At 43.9% G+C, this 17,222-nt stretch overlaps 1 protein-coding gene across 1 annotated transcript in view; it reads right to left on the bottom strand.

Annotated features, from left to right (window-relative positions):
* Window positions 1-7,250: 7,250 nt before the first annotated feature.
* LOC146866403 (serum albumin-like) overlaps window positions 7,251-17,222 on the bottom strand; it is a 315,538-nt gene continuing 305,566 nt past the window's right edge. The window contains exon 15 of the mRNA XM_085636473.1: window positions 7,251-7,435. The gene's annotated coding sequence lies outside the window, so the exon portion shown is untranslated. The remainder of the gene's footprint in view (window positions 7,436-17,222) is intronic.

Here is a 17,222-nt window from a genome sequence, read left to right as displayed (position 1 = left end):
TTTGTATAAATAGAGACCCTTGCTTCTAGTCAGGGTAAGGGAAATACACCCCTAAAATAACCCCTGCTCACCCCCTTGGTAGCTTGGCATGAGCAGACAGGCTTATCTCAGAGGCAGTGTGTAAAGCATTTGTGAACACATACAGTAATACAGTGAAAACACTACAAATGGACACCACACCAGTTTAGAAAAATAGTAAATCTTTATCTAAACCAAAACAAGACCAAACAGCAAAAATTCAACATACACTACTCTAGTATTTGTTCAAAATAACCTTTAAATTGCAGGAAAATCAATAAAACACAGTTCTTCTGACTCGGTAGCTCCTCCTGGGGCTTCCGCGTTTCTGAATACGACAGAGTCTAACAATTCCTGTTGACCGCGTTGATACGGGCCAGCTAAAGCGGCGACAGACTCGGACACAGTACTTTTCTTGTTACGACCAACACGTTGGTACGAGTCGGTCGGGCCAAACGTCACAGTTGAATTGTGAAGCAGAGTGTTGCAGCGGGAGTCCTCACGATGTGGTGCAGGCAGCGGCTTGTTGACGGAGTCAGTGAGACCGGGGCTTGCGTTGAAGGGTGAGATGGTGCTCGCTGGGGTACTGGCAAATCAGGGTGGGGCAACGGAGTCTGTCGATGTTCCTGCCGAGCAGTGATGGAGTCAGTGACGTCCTTGCAGTGTGTAGCGAAGCGTTGCAGAGTGCGGTGCCCACAAGATGCGGTGCAAGCAGCGGCAAGTTGACGGAGTCGGTGAGACCAGGGTTGCATTGCGAAGTGAGGTGTTGCTCTTGGCGGTGCTTTCAGGACTCAGGATCCTGCGACAGACTCGTTGACAGAGCCGGTTACCCTTTTCTTCTGCGGCGACAATCAGAGACGGTGCACACAGTCACGGCGAGGTCTTTGCTGTTCCTGAGACCTCTAGAATAGTGGGCAAGCTCAGTTCAAGCCATTGGAGATCTTCTTCTTCAAGCAGGGGACAAAGAAAGCAGTAAAGTCCTTTTCTCCTTTCCTTGGCAGCAAGCAGCCACTGCAGGCCAACCCAGGACAACAAACAGCACTGGGGCAGTATTCCTCCTCAGCTTATCCGGCTCTTCTCCTTGGCAGAGGTTTCTCTTGATTTTCCAGAAGTGATCTAAAAGTCTGGGGTGTGGGCGCATATTTTTATACACACAAATCCTTTGTTCTCTGAAGGCAGAGAGTGTCTGTACCCAGCCAAAACCAGTTCTGTCTTCACTGGTGCAGCTTCCTGGCAGGAGGTGGAGACAGCATTATTGTAGACAGACCAGGCCCATCAGGTGAAAGGAACTCTCCTCCCCCTACTCTAAATGCAGCCCAGGTCTATTCAGCCCTGCCCTGACTCATCAGACTTCTGGAGCCACTGCCCCTCTCCAGTCCCTGTCATCCAAAAGCCAGACATGCAATACACACACCTAGCAGAGGCACACTGGATAGTTAGGCAATAAAATACCTACTTTCTAAAAGTTGTATTTTCAAACACAGAATGTAAAAATCACCCTCACTAAAAGATGCACTTTAACATTCTGAGTTCAGGCATACTAAACTTTACTTTTGTATCGTGTTCCCAGGGTCAGTAATGTGTATAAGGTGTTATAAACAAACTCCACATTCTGTCCTACGGGAACAGATAGTCTTGCAATATTGAACAACGAGATTTGCAGCATTTCACTATCAGGACATGCCACGCACATCACGGCATGTCCTACCTTTCACATACAATGCACCCTGCCCACAGGGGTACTTTGGACCTACCTCAGGGGTGGCTGATATGTAGAAAAGGGAAGGTTTAGGGACTGGCAAGTGTGTGCACTAGCCAAGTTGACATGGCAGTTCCAGACTGCACACAGGCTCTGCAATGGAAGGCCTGAGTCACATTTTACAGGCAGCTTTGGTGGGTGGCACAACCAGTGCTGCAAGTATCTAGACCAGCAAAATTGAAGTCCAACACACAGCAAAACACAGGAGGCCAAGGCAAAAAATGGAAGGGAGACCGACACCAATGGTGTCAGGTCTAACACACAGTTTATTAAAGTTTACTCTACTATTCTACATTTTTGTGGGATTTTTCTTGTATTGTGTTATCTCTTTATTAGTGCTTGTTTGCTGCATAAATACTTTTACACATATCCTTAAATTTAAGCCTAACTGCTTTTGTGCCAAGCTACCAGAGGGTTAAGCCCACTTAACCAATAACCCAACTTCTCACAACATATGTCTCATTTAACAAGCGCAGTTATGATATGTTATAGTTGAAATTGTGCAGATTATAAGAAAGTGTAATCTATATTCATAAACCACACTTCCATCTGCACATAATGGCAATACCCTTTCAGCAGATTACTGTTTTTTTCCCCTTGCAATGAGGAATATTCGCAAAAGTCAGTCCTTGGTCTTCTATTTCCTCAGGTTTCCCCTTAATTCTGAGCACTTATCTCCTGGCAGTTGTTGCCTTCATTTAACAGGAGAAATGTGTTTGAGTAAAAAACCTGAAGCTGTGGATTTTATCACAAATCTTGTATTCCTGCTTCAAATGGAAACTCGCATCTCCACAAGTATCAGGATGCAATGGGGCCTGTTGACTGCCACTGAGTGGTTTATCCTGAATGTTAAATCTTTACTTTAATTACTGTTTATATGACCCTAGATTAGAGATGTATCTGGGAGATGAACATTCATATATAATTTAGTTTACTTTAAACATTTTCATGTGATGATTTCTATATGCACACGGGTGCTTGTGGAGTTTTCAGGGTGAACATGCGAGACTGTTTACATATTTCATGTGTGCAGGTAATATCGGTACATGTGCCTATACACGAGGGCCCAAATTCACTAAACTTCGACGCAACACTACCCAACAAGGGAAGTTGCTGTGTTGTGTTGTGTCAAAGGCAGAGAGCAGAAATGTGCAATATCTACTATGATATGATGGAGTTCTGCTCTCCTTTAACGCTGACGTACTTCTGGCTGCCTAGCACCAACTCAGGCACCCTTGCACTACGACGTGGGGGTGCCTGTGAGGTGGTCAGAATAGTTTTGTGCAGAAAGGGATCCCTTCCAGCAGAAAAACTCTTCTTAGAGGCTTATTCCTTTTTTTATGCGTGCTACAGAATACTCTTGATACTGCTCCCTGACAAAAGGAAATGGAAAGCAGCAGTATGCGCTTGACTGCAGTACTTTTTTTTGTACAAACCACACATAGCCACACCAATCAGGCTACGTATGGCTTAGTAAATACCAAAGTAGTTTTTATGTCAGGGCTGTGAGCTCTATATGTGCATTTATCATCTTCTGTTGGTATGTTTCATATAAGAAATGTTGACTCTAGGGACAAAAGTCCTTGCTATGGGGTGTAGTAGAGATTTGCATCATTTTTTAATTTTTGCACTATTAGTTTCTACTGCATTTTTCGGCCCCTGGCAAGAGTGTCAGGACCTCCATAAGGTTTAGGAATTACCCAAATTGAATATTGGATGCCTGTGGTTGCTCATAGGGGAGAACCCAATTGATTTCCTCACCTGTAGACCCACCAGGATTGTCCCAGTACCTGGATGGTGTAGTTTTTGGAGTACCCGTGTGCACCCAGGGGACCCAGGGGAATCGCCTTTGAGACTCCTCGTTCCAGAGGCTCTTGGCGAATAAGACATATGTGTGTTTTTCTTATTAAATGTAATGTTTATAAACATTACCTGTTGCTATTGATGGAATAATACTTTACAAAATCACCCAATTCTTTTTGAATTAAGATAAAAGACTTTGGGCCATATGTAGGTAGCAACACATTTACCGATTCATAAATACCGAATTTTACTGATTCGGTATTTATTGAATCGGTAAATGTGATGTAGGTAATGAATCGGTAAATTTTACCGATTCGGAAACATTCGGTAAATATGAATCGGTATTTACCGATTCGGTAATGGGGCATACCTTCCCATTGATTCCTATGGGCCTGGAGGCCCATAGGAATCAATGGGAAGCCAGTCACCATTACCGATTCGGTAAATACCGATTCGGTAATGGGGGGAGCATATACAAGGGTGGCAGGGTGTCACATTGACACCCTGTTGCACCCCTGATTATTGCATGTGTGCACATGTGGTGCACATACATGCCCTAAGGGCATGTATGTCTGCCACATGGCACTCTTACATCTGCAAAATATTGCGTTTTGCAAGGTATTCGTTATTTATCACCAACCTGTATATGGTGGTAAATAACGAATTCTTAATTCTAATTTGCACTCTTTAGAGTGCTCCCTACATTCAGGATTCGGTATTTACCGAATCGGTATTTTACCGATTCGGTAATTTACCGAATACTGAATTATGCCTCCTACATCCCAAATAGCTAAATACTGGTCGGTAACGGGATATTTACCGATTTTCGGCCGTTACCGACCGGTATTTAGCTACCTACATGAGGCCCTTTGAGAGGATTGATGACATGCCTAAGTTAGGGTAATCAGTAGATCCATGAAAAAATGTGTTGTAATGTAAGAATGCTGTTTGAAATGTGGAGGGTAATTGCTGCTCCCAGGCAACCCTATATCTCCCAAATTTTCAATTCTTCTACTTACTCTTCCTTTGTCAGAGCTAGCCTGTATGGAATATGCATAGTGTCCCACCAGAGCAGCCCTTGGAAGGTTCTCCCCTAAGAGGATGTAAACATAGGGAGCAGGTCCTGATAACCTGCACTCTTTTCTGGGAAAGGACAGCCTGGTTTGTTGGACCTTTACAATGTTAAAAGGCACCAAACAGTGATTGGACATTGGACTTTAGCCAAGTATGCAACTTTGTATATAACACGAGGAACTGCCTTGAAACTCGCTGAACACATTCTTGACATTATGCCTGTACGGTCCATGGCTGCTGAAGTGTATCTAGAGTGTGAAGCTGGTGTGTGCCTCTCCATCACTCCTCAACCCTCCCAGTTGGGATCAAACCAGGGTCCTGCTGAATATCTTCGTGCCTACCTTGCTGTTACTTCTATCCATACCCACCATGTAAGTCCCAAGGTAGCCCAAACAATCCTGCACGACTGCTTACCATCAGATGCAGGGGAGGAAGGGGTTTCTAAAGATTCAACCTTGTTGGAACCACGGGGCATATTAACAAGGGCTGTCGATAAACTTATTGCCGCTTTAGCGTCTGTTTTCGGGCGAAAAGCGGCGATAACTTTATCGCTTCATCTGCAAGGTCACGCTAGCGCGTGTTTTGCATACTTAGCGCCCGTTCCCAGCACGCCTAACTTTGGATCGCTAATGAGATGCAAAGTAGGCGTGCCTCAAAAAAGCTCAATGGATAAATATCGTGAAGGCAGCTTGGCGATATTTACAACAATGGGCCGGCCGGCGTAGCGATGTACCGAATCACGCTAGCTGGCCATTATCTCTGGATTTGAACGTCAGGTAAAATCCAGACTTATGTATCCATAACGTTGGGGGTGGATTATGGTGATACGACAACAGGGTCGTATCGCCAAGGCTATTGCCGTTTTGAGTGCAACATGGCTGGTTTTCCAGCGAAGTTGGTCCATTTCCCTGGATATCGCTGGAATATTATCGCCCTGGAGTAACGCTTTGTTAATAACATGCTAACTGGGCGATAAATTCCAGCGATCGACGGCGATAAATATAAAAGCGCTAAGAGCGCTTTACGATATTTATCGCCGTCTGTTGCTGATATGCCCCCACATGTTTTCCAACATCTGCTGATTCTATTGTACTTCACACCAGCAGCAGAGCCGGCTATATTGACCTTATATACAAATTGTTGTTACTCAACCCGCCAGCGATCGACGGCGATAAATATAAAAGCGCTAAGAGCGCTTTACGATATTTATCGCCGTCTGTTGCTGATATGCCCCCACATGTTTTCCAACATCTGCTTATTCCATTGTACTTCAGACTAGCAGCAGAGCCGGCTATATTGACCTTATATACAAATTGTCGTTACTTAACCCGCCAGGCATACCACTCGTTGTACTTACTTTGATTTACCTTATCATTTTCCCCTTGCTTCATTTTATTGACCAGTTGCATTGGTTGTCTAGCCCCTGGCTGAATAGATATCCAGTCAAACCCAGTGTCCTCTGTGGTCCAATGTGAGTCCTTTGCACTCCTCGACTAGTGCAACTGTTGGTGCTTCAACAAATCAACACTCTGAGTTCGCATACCTCCTTTGTGACATTATAGGACTGTCCCCGGATTTTCAGGTCCTACTGATGCTGTGCCATGGATTAGATTTAAGGGTCTATTTGCGTTTTGTTCTATGTTCACAAATATGTGGATTTTTTATCGTAAACATTGAACAACTGTAACAAAGCAACCCATAATAGACTCGAATCATTGATTGTTGATGGTGTATCTGTTTTGTGCTTATGGACATTACCGTCTGTGAACATAATTTATTCAGTCCCATACTCTACTGCCTGGAGTCTGTCCTCTTGTTTAGAATGGAAACATATTTAATACATGTGCATTTTAAATAAACGTGTTGTGGACATAAACATCTGGGTTGGGCATGTAGAATGTATACTTTATTGATATTGTAATTACAGACAGACAGACAGACGGACGGACGGACGGACGGACGGACAGACAGACAGACAGACAGACAGACAGACAGACAGACAGACAGACAGATAGATAGATAGATAGATAGATAGATAGATAGATAGATAGATAGATAGATAGATAGATAGATAGATAGATAGATAGATAGATAGATGGATGGATGGATGGATGGATGGATGGATGGATGGATGGATGGATGGATGGATGGATAGATAGATAGATAGATAGATAGATAGATAGATAGATAGATAGATAGATAGATAGATAGATAGATAGATAGATAGATAGATAGATAGATAGATAGATAGATAGATAGATAGATAGATAGATAGATAGATAGATAGATAGATAGATAGATAGATAGATAGATAGATAGATAGATAGATAGATAGATAGATAATAGATAGATCAGTAGCCGTGCAGGCATTCCAGGAGATAGGCAGCTAAAAAGAAATTGTTAACAAAAAGTATAAACAGACAGTCAGAGATAAAGCATTAAACACAGTAAGAGGTAATATGCCCCCGTTTGCCTTGAGTTGCTTCATTGGAGAAGTTTCACATCAGTGTATACAGATGTGAGGCTCTGTGTTTGAGAGCACAAGGAACGTTTCAGTCATGGTCGCATTCTAGCAGAAAATTACAAAAATACCAGATTTCATTTCAGTGTATTTATTCTTTACTGCAAAGCAAGATGAGCAGGGGTTGGCTGACACGTAGCTGTCTTTTCCTTGTGATGCCAGTGTGGTCTGAAGCAGGAAATCAGAAGTTTATTGATTGAGATTAGTAAGTGTGAAGATATGATGTCTTGGCTTGGACACGTCTTTAGATCTTTTCATTTCTGAAAGGCAAAAATAAAACTGAACAAATTGAAAGTAGGCACATGGTGCATTTGTTTACAAACTGTAAAAATAATGTGTATACAATCAAATAACCCTACGCAACCAATTATTGGAAATTTACCTAGTTGTAAGGAAAGAACATATACATTAAAAAGGAAGTCTGTGCCATGCTAACAGTAGAATGTCCTACACAAATGCTGATAACATAACACATAGTATCGGACAATAGTAAAGGAAAGGCTACCTCTGCCCTTGCGAGTACCGTAAGCATATATGGATTGCCTTTTAAAGGTCTACGTGGGGAGTCAGTTAAGTATTGGCTGGCATCTATGGGGAGTGGTGAGAGGGCAAATAGGTGGAGGGTAAAAATAAAAAATGCTTACCTTAAACACGTTTTCCTCTTCGCTGCATGTCCTCTTCCTGCTGCTGCAGTTCGACACGGGCTCTAGCCAACTGCCTTAACCAATCCTTGTCCTCCTCTCACCAGCATGAGAGAAGTACCAGGTTTGGAGCGAGCGGTCTCTCTCACCACTCCCGAGGACACTGGAGCGCTGCACTTGCTCTGACCCAGCTGTCTTAATATAGCTGGTTTAGAGCTTTCAAAGTGTGCATGTCTGGCTGACCGTCGCAAGATGGTCGGTCAAAGGAACATGCGTACTTTAAAAAGTGCCCAGCAGCCCACCCTCCTCCCTGCTGTTTTCACTCTGCACGCCCCACCCCGTCCTGACCCGCGGTTCGGGATGTGGGGATATAAAATAAATTGGTAATAAATTAACTTTATTACCATTTTATTATTTATCTCTGGGGCTTTTGGGGGAAATTTAGGTGGCGGGCTGAGGAGCCACCCAAGTTCAGTTTTATTTCTGCTTGTGGATATCTGATATGAATTTATAAGTATTGGAAAATGGATTGATACCAAGGAGGCAGACCAGCCTCAGTCTTCATGTGAGCTGTGGTGGAGCGCTCATGAAGCTAAATAAACAAATGCCTACAAGGTAAAAGCAGGTTTCTATGAGGACTACTTGGCTTTCCCTTTGTAGCTGTGGATTAAGTAACAGGCATCATAGAAAATGCGGCTAAAGCCTTTGAGCAGAACCAAAGCAAGATTACCTTCAAGAAAAAAATTGAATACAATTTTCAAACCACTTTAGTAAAAGAAGAAAACAAGGTCAAAAAAACAAAAATTAAATCAGAAGGCACAACTTTTGACGGTGGCATACTCATGCTCCCTTGGCATTTAGTGTGTAAGTTTGTCCCATTCAGAGCATTGGACTGCTTATTTTAAGACGTTGACAGGACATCATATTTGATGTACCTGACCTGTGGAGGATATGACTTTTATTGTTGCTTTAGGACCTGCACAGCTCATGGAAATTGTTATTCCTCTTCGGCTACTGGTATTGTATCCAGATAAATGTAGTCCTAATCCCCTCAAATGTTGAAAACAAACTAAATAACAGCCCACCGTTATCCAACACCTTCACAGAAAGAAATAAAGAATACTCGAGAAAATATGAAGGTGAAAAGTGAGTGGGCACCTCACGTACGCAACACCAGGGAGGCTGCCAGCCGGTTCTATCCAGTATGCCCACGTTTTCTCATCATCGGTTACCCACTCACAAGAGTCAGGAAATTAGAGTCCAGTAAAGAAAAAGAGGGAACAGATCAAGAAAGAAAGATATTTACTGTTCCCAACAAAGAAAAAGAAGAAACCCGTGTATTGCGAAGAACCAGATGTCCCAAGCAATATTAAAATTGAGTTAAAGACTCACTTGCAATGACCCTCTTTATTCAAACCGGTGAGTCTTACTCAAACTAAAAGCACTTGATGTTGCTAAAGAAGGCCAACATGTTTCATTGCCACTCAACTTTGTTCTGGCAAATTCATCAGGGCAAGGGTTTCACTCAAGCACCTCACTGGACGTATGTTTTTATGTTGCGGGAGGGCATGTAGAGGCGGAGGGCATTCGTACCTGCCTCCACTATGCCGCACGGGGTTGTATTGAATACTCTTTCCCCGGTTTTTATGGCTGCACTATTACTAGCTCATTAATCACCACAACCGCTATCTGGAAGGGCCGTATCTCGTCCCCGCTACGTGGACGAGATACGGCCCTTCCAGATAGCGGTTGCGGTGCCCTCCCGCAACATAAAAACATACGTCCAGTGAGGTGCTTGAGTGAAACCCTTACCCTGTGCAGGTCCTAAAGCAACAATAAAAGTCATATCCCTCCCTAGTGCTAAGCCTTGTTTGATTTAAAAACCTTATTACGGTGCCTGGAATATTCTGGTATCTTGCCAAAGTTTTAGATAAAGATAAGCAGCGAAAGTCCCTTAGCACCAGCAAGGGCTGTGGTGATCCTTCTGCTGTGGAGTCTGGGGAGTCCGGTTCAGTTGTGGAGTTGTGGAGTTCCTTGTGCATCCTCGGGAAGCCTCAGGAAAACTCAAACTTGTTGTGCTGCTGTGCTGCTGTGCCTGTGCTGTGCCTCGGAGCTCGGTGGAGGAGGAGAACAGAGAAAGAAGAACGGAGGACGGTGTGCATGGTACAGCGGACCATGGACGGCCACTGTAACAACTACGGTGAGGCTTCCTGATTGACTGTGCAGCGGGGGAGGGCTACAGAGAGTGAGTGCTCAACTTCTTTGGTTCCCAGCGTTCAGTGTTTAGGAAACCAGTGCAGCAGTTGTCGCCCACAGCTGTCTCATTACTCCGCGCCTCTGAGTGCGAAGGAGGACGGGTCGGGCCCCTTACTTTACCTTGCATCTGAACAGCATATGAAGGTTAGTATGCATGTGCTGGATTATTAAGACTGCCCCTCACTCCTTTTCTATTCTTTTTGTTACGAACTATTGGAGTAGTTGCACCGTAACAAAAGTGGAAAATGACTACAGCCAAGGGGAGAAAGTCGTTATCAGGAGGATCTATCAAGGGTACACTTGACCAATTTTTAACCAGGGTATCTTCGGTGCTGCAACATGAAATTGAAATGACTGAAAAGAGGCTATCTATGGAGCTGATTTGTGATAAGTGGTCGTCAATGGGCAGGCTGGCCCTGGTGTCCTCACCAGTGTCCTCACCAGTGCCTCAATTAATAGTTGACAATGTGCCCTCTGGTCACACTGGTGAGGGCAATCAGTCATAAAAAGTAGTTGGCAGCTTGTCAAGTCCCCTAGCCACTGTGGACCCGGTAGTAGCTGGTCCAGCCATCCCCCCACAAAATCACAAGCTTTCAGGAGCAATTAGTTCAAGATTACTAACTCGGTCCGCATCCAGTTCTAAACCGGGGACTATATATCAGGTACCAGACTTAGCAGTCAAAAGAAAGCGTGGTGGAGCCACACTGAAGAATAAAAAAGCAAAAATCCAGAAATGTGGCAATTTGGGGACAAATCCGATAATAGGATCTGTAGCTGAACTCGATACACCCCAGCTTACTGCACATGGGTCTTCAACTTCACTAAGTATTGGCGACATCTTTTCCACTGAGCCCAGGGAAGACTTTTGTGCTAAACTGGAACACATATTTACTGAGACCTGTCTTCCTATCTACGACAGACTGAACTCAATAGAGCACAGACTTTCACACCTTGAATCACTGCTTAACCCCGCACAGGCAGAGGGTGGTATGAGGGCTGAAGTTGGTACCGGTAATATAGAGGGGTTGTTTAGGACAACGAATGCAGCTTGCTACCATGTAACTCCGCCGGCCATAAATGACTTAGTGGATTTATCTGCCCCAACTGTTTTACCCGATGAATACACAAATCAACCTAGTGATACTGTTGTGCTCAATGATCCAGCAAATCCTAGGAATACGGAGTGTGGGGGGGACACAGGGGTAGTGAGCTATGATCGAACAGCAAACATGGCTAAGACCTCTGATGTACGAAAGAGTGTGCTTCCACGCATAGATCTTCCTCCTGAATCTATACCTTATGTGGTGGTTTTTGCAGTGGTTCCTGTTTTAAGCCAGGGAAAAAAGGAGGTCTACAGTGAGCTTAAAAACAAATGTATCCACTGGTTAAACCACAACAGGCCTCTCCCAAACCAGGTTTCTAGTGAAATTCTCTTTGCTAGACATATGGACTGGGTGGGGCAACGGGCAAAAAACATTTTGGGTGATTGTGTGGTAATTAATTTCAGGAATAGAAGGGCCGTCAAGCACATCTGCAACTGGGTCACAGATAGCTCAGCAACACAAATAAAATCTTTTCCCCTAACTTACTTCTATCCGGCTGCGCCTACCAACTTACACACTGACTCTACTAGAAGAAGGCAGCCTTTGGGGGATAGGGAAAATCTGGGTTACAATTCCCAGCTAGGATATCCTAATTGGAAGGGAGCCCAAAATTGTTTCCCGACACTGGCTATGTTCCATCATGATAACAGATTTAGTATTCTGGAACAAGTAGATTGACGGTCGAGGTGTAGCTCACCCCTACCTGCCAAAGTTGATAAAATGAGTTTTGTAGTAGCTAGGGTGGGTCCTGTAATGAAAAGTAGCACTCTTCAATATGGTTCTCTGGGGGGAGAGAGCACTTCTGTGGCATTTAGAGGTAACGGCAGGGCGGGTAATACTAGCAAGCACGTTGGTGCCCCGTCTCCAGCAACACAGGAGGGTGTGAGTAGCATGGGAATCAGCACAGCTACGAGAGGGGCCCGAGACAGAGCACCGAGGGTGAAGGGGCCCGACTCGGGATGGGGGGGTTACACATGGATGATTTACTACCTGGGGCAGTTAGTGGCAGTAGGAAGCATAAGAATTTTAAAGCATGGGAGGAAAACAGAAACATCAAAATTCTCTCATGGAATTTGGCAGGGATCAAGAATAAACTATTATGTCCAGATTGGGGTCTGTTTGTAGAAAAACATGATATCTGCTTAATGCAGGAGACGTGGGCCTTGGACAATAACCAACGCAGTGTTTTTGCCACTTTTAACATACCAGCCACAATGAAGGGCAGGGGCAGACCATCCGGGGGGCTAAGCATCTGGGTGGGCACGCACGTGGGTGCTAAAGCAGATCAGCTGCCAATAAATTCCCATGATCTACAATGTGTCCTCTTATCCCTTCCAGCTAACAAACAAATTGCCCTAATCAAAATCTACTCTAAGCCAATGCAGAGTGGGCAAGAGTCTAGAGTCATTGAACAATTGAAAGACTATATACTGACTCTTGACCCAGAGAACATTCTAATAATAGGGGGCGATTTTAATTGCCAGTTTGAGCCCCTTAGTAATGTGAGCCTAGATGATTTAGATAGTGAGAATCAGTATTGGAACATCCCGGAACCCCTGATCCCACCCGTTAGAGCGTGGACGCCGTTGGTCCTCCAAATCAATTCACTTACCCTTTCTCTTTCCCTGAGGGCTTGTAATGGGAGATTAGAATCGGATAGACCTGGCCTACCAACATTTAACAGAGAAGGGCAAACCTCAACCATAGACTATATTATGGTTGAATCCAGATCTTGGGATAGGGTCTTGGATTTTCAGATTTACCAGCGGAAAGACAGTGACCACAATGCTCTGGTAATGACACTTAAGCCAGGGAGTTGGGGCCTGTGTAACTACTCAGTAGTGCCCACTCTAGTTCAACAACCTCTCCTGCTACATAACAACAGGCGGAGAGTAAAATGGCCCCACATATTGGGTTCCCCAAATAAGTTAGCACACATATACCAGCAGGCTGTGCCGTATCTTAGTGAAATGGCTGGGGTTGGGCCATTGGGCACTCCAGTGGGGCAGGATGCTAGGCCGGTAGAAATACACAATCATCTGACCTCCAAGATGCTTGGGGTGTTCTATCCGGAAGTAAGCATTAAGGAAAAACCGGTCCTATCTCATCCCTGGTACAATGCCTCCTGCCGCAAAACGAAAAGAGATTTATTAGAAGCTATAAAGGCTAAGGATAAGCCGAGGATAAAGGAACTTCGGTTGCAGTACAAGCAGGTTATCCAATCTGAGAAGAAGGCCTGGGAAGCAAATAAATGGGAAGATCTGAGAACTGCTCTCCAGTATAAGGATTTGAAATCCTTCTGGGCAATAGCTAGTGATGGTGGGAGGGATGGTGGATCAGCGATAGTACCAAATATAGCAACAGCAGTATGGGAAGCCCATTTTGGAACCCTGTACGCACATGTGGGCAATGACGATTTAGCACCTTCAACTTTTGGCCACCTTCATGAGTATCGATTGGGGGGGGTACAGGAGATCACTATCAGTGAAGTTGAATCTGCTATCGCCAAGCTATTAACTAACAAAGCGCCCGGTCTTGATAAGCTTCCAGGGGACCTATTTCGGTCAGAACCAAAAATTTGGGCCCCCTATCTCTGTGTCTTGTTTAATTCCATCTTAATGGGAATGGATCCGCCAGATACCTGGAGAGGCGCTGACATAGTTCCTATACACAAGAAAGGCTGCCCCCTACTACCGGCCAACTACAGGCCCATTAGCCTGATAGATATCACCCAGAAGTTGATGGGACGAATAATCCTGGAAAGAGTACAGGCCTGGATTGAGGAAAATAAGATCTTGAGTACTCTTCAGGCCGGCTTTAGGACGAGCACGTCAACTATTGACCAGATCTTCAAACTTCAGTTCCTGTATTGGAAAACAGTGAGTGTGGAGGGTGGCAGCCTCTACCTCATTTTTGTGGACCTAAGGTCTGCATTTGATCTGGTCCCTAGGGGAAAACTGTGGAGTGTACTTGTCTTTTAGATCTTGGCATCCCAATATACCTCCTGGATGTGTTAATAAGGCTCCACACAGAAACCTATGCCCAAGTCAGATGCGGGAAGCATAAAGAATTGTCTGCTCGCTTCCCGGTAAAAAAGGGGGTGCGCCAGGGGTGCGTCCTGGCCCCTACCCTTTTTAGTTTGTACATAAATGGGCTTATAGACCATTTATTAGGTATAAAGGATATCGATGCCCCAAGGTTAGTTACAGGCCGGGTACCCGCATTGATGTTCGCTGACGACACCTTGTTGTTGTCCAAGACATCAATGGGCATCCAACATACCTTGGATGGCTTCGCCGATTTCTGTGCATTAAGAAGCCTGGAGATAAATCTATCCAAAACCACCTTTATGATTTTTAACTCACCCAGGCAGACCCGCCCAAATCCAGTATTGGATGGTATACTTTTGGAACGAGTAAAAACCTTTGAATATCTGGGCATCATCCTTGTGGAACATTTGGAATGGGATGCCCAAGTAGCAAAGGCTGCCTTAAAGTTGACACAAACGGTGGGTGGGATTTCGAAAATGCACAGAGTATCTGTGTACAAGCCTGCTGCTCCAGTTATAGAAATTTATCAAGTACAGGCTAGAGCGGCTTCTATGTACGGGGCGGAGCTCTGGGGGCATTATAGGCCCACAAGCCTTACAAGGGCGGAGCACTCATTTATGCGGAACCTGTTGAGATTGCCAGTTAGCACCCCGTTAGTACCTCTTCGGATGGACCTTGGGCTTCTCCCCATTGAGGAGGAAGTGGCCTTTAGGCCACTTACCTACTGGAGAAGAATATGGTCAGTTCCTGAACTAGCTCCCTTCAGAAGTGAGTTCAGGGATGTGTGGGCTGAAATCAGAACTAAGAAAATCCCGTGGTTAATTCATATTAAGGAACTCTGTAATAGGATTGGCTTACCCGAGTTATGGGGAACACCAGAAGCAGTGTGCCCGGCAATATCTAGGGCCGATCTGGTATACCATCATAGGCACCACAATCTATTGTCTCTTCACGTGAGCTCTACAGTTGGTAGACTGACATCTCAGTTCCTTCAAATAAAAGAGGTCTACAAAAAGGAGGATTTCCTTGACCTGATTAATTCAGCTTTGGCAAGGAAATTGTACATGCAATTTAGGATGGGCAGTCTGCCGCTCAATTCATTTACTTGTAAATGGAACTTAAATAAAAATACTGAGTGCCAAGCGTGTAAATACCATCTCGAAATTGAGATCCATGTCCTTTTTTTTTGTCCCAAATACCAGACTGTACGCAATCGCTGGGGGAAACCTATCTGTAGGAACCTTGGTTACAGAGAATGTCATAAGGCCTTGAGAGTATTAAAATACGATACGCACCCTCCTATCGTTTTCGCCGTCTCCCGCTTTTTAAACGGGATGTGGCTTAAACGTAGGAATTTTTTAATGAAATAAATTGTTGATTTACATATTTATAGGAAATCTAATGTATACTTCCGATAACTATTTTCTACGGTTTAATCTGATTTTAATATGTGACGGTTTTTAACCTGCAATGTAGGTGTATATATATGATAGTGATTGTTTTTGATTTGGTGCATGTTATTTATTCTCTATAAATAGTGTTTGTGTGTATTTTATTCTGCACTTTTATGGTCCGCTGCGACCGAAATAAAGTTATCGATGATGATGATGAAAGAGTTAAAGATACACTGTTCTACACTAAATAATTCACAAATATATTGTCCTACAGCACAGTTTTTGACATATTTGCTTTAAAAAAAATAACATATTTGTAAAACGAAAAATACACAGAACTACACTATATTTCACAAACATGAGGGCAGATTTGCAAGCCCCTTGCGCCACTTGTACGTCACTTTTCCCATGTTAAAAGTGACGCAAAAGTGGCACAAGGTGCTTGTAAATCTGCCCCATAGTATCCTACAGTGTATTTTTTATTTTACATATTTTTAAAATAAAAATTATGGTAACTACCGTGGTTCTTTTTAGATACTAGCAGGGTACTGTGTAAACCTTTTAAAAAAATTAAGAAAATATAAATACAGTTTCTTACCTAGCACTAATTTAAGAAATTGGAAAAGGGCAGTGAACAACAATAAAATCTACTACTTACCTATATCTAAGGCCCTAAACCAGAACACAGCCAAAATGTAGTGAAAACTACGTGGCTGCCTTTTATTTTTGTAAACAATATACTGCCTTCTGATCAGCATTTACCATGGAATATCGCAAAGTTTCCACAGTATACTTGGCCCAATAGATATCTAAGTGTTTTGTCACTTAAAACTTTAATTGTACTTTCCCAAATTAGAGCTAATATCAACATTTGTCCTTTCCATCCCATAATATACATTCCTTACAAATGTAATCTACATCCATTTAGCCACGTTCACACTACGTCTCTTCAAACTACACTCTACTACACCACACGCCACATTACTCTATGCACTACACACTATGTCACTACTCTCTACGCCATTCCACGCTAGATAATTCTACTCTACGCCACTCCTCTCTATACTATGCCACTCCACTCTATCCCACTTGACTGTACGCCGCTCCACTATAGGCTATTCCACTCTGTGCCACTCAACTCTACACCACTCTATGCTATTACACAATATGATCAATTACACAATATGCTATTCTACTCTACGACACTCCACCCTATGCCACTCCACTATACATTATTCTACTCTATTCCACTCCACACCACTCCATTCTACACCACTCCATGCTACAATATTCTGCTCTATAGCACTTAACTCTACACCACCCCACTGTATGCCAAAACACTGTGCGCTATAGCACTCCATTCTATGCCACTCCACTCTACGCTGTTCCAGTATACATGTCACTGCACTCTAAACCATTCCACTATATACCACTGCACTCTAGACCGTTCCATTGTATGCCACTCCACTGTACATCACACCACTGTACATCACTCCACTATCTGTAACTTCACTGTACGCCACTCTACTTGACGCTATTTTTCTCTATGCCACGCCACTCCACTCTATGCCACTTCACTGTGCGGTAATCCACTGTACGGTAT

This window comes from Triturus cristatus, chromosome 2_1 (assembly GCF_964204655.1).
Source record: "Triturus cristatus chromosome 2_1, aTriCri1.1, whole genome shotgun sequence".
Lineage (NCBI taxonomy): Eukaryota > Metazoa > Chordata > Amphibia > Caudata > Salamandridae > Triturus > Triturus cristatus.
The sequence above is the reverse complement of the archived record's forward strand: the minus strand, read 5'-3'. Positions and strand labels throughout refer to the sequence as shown.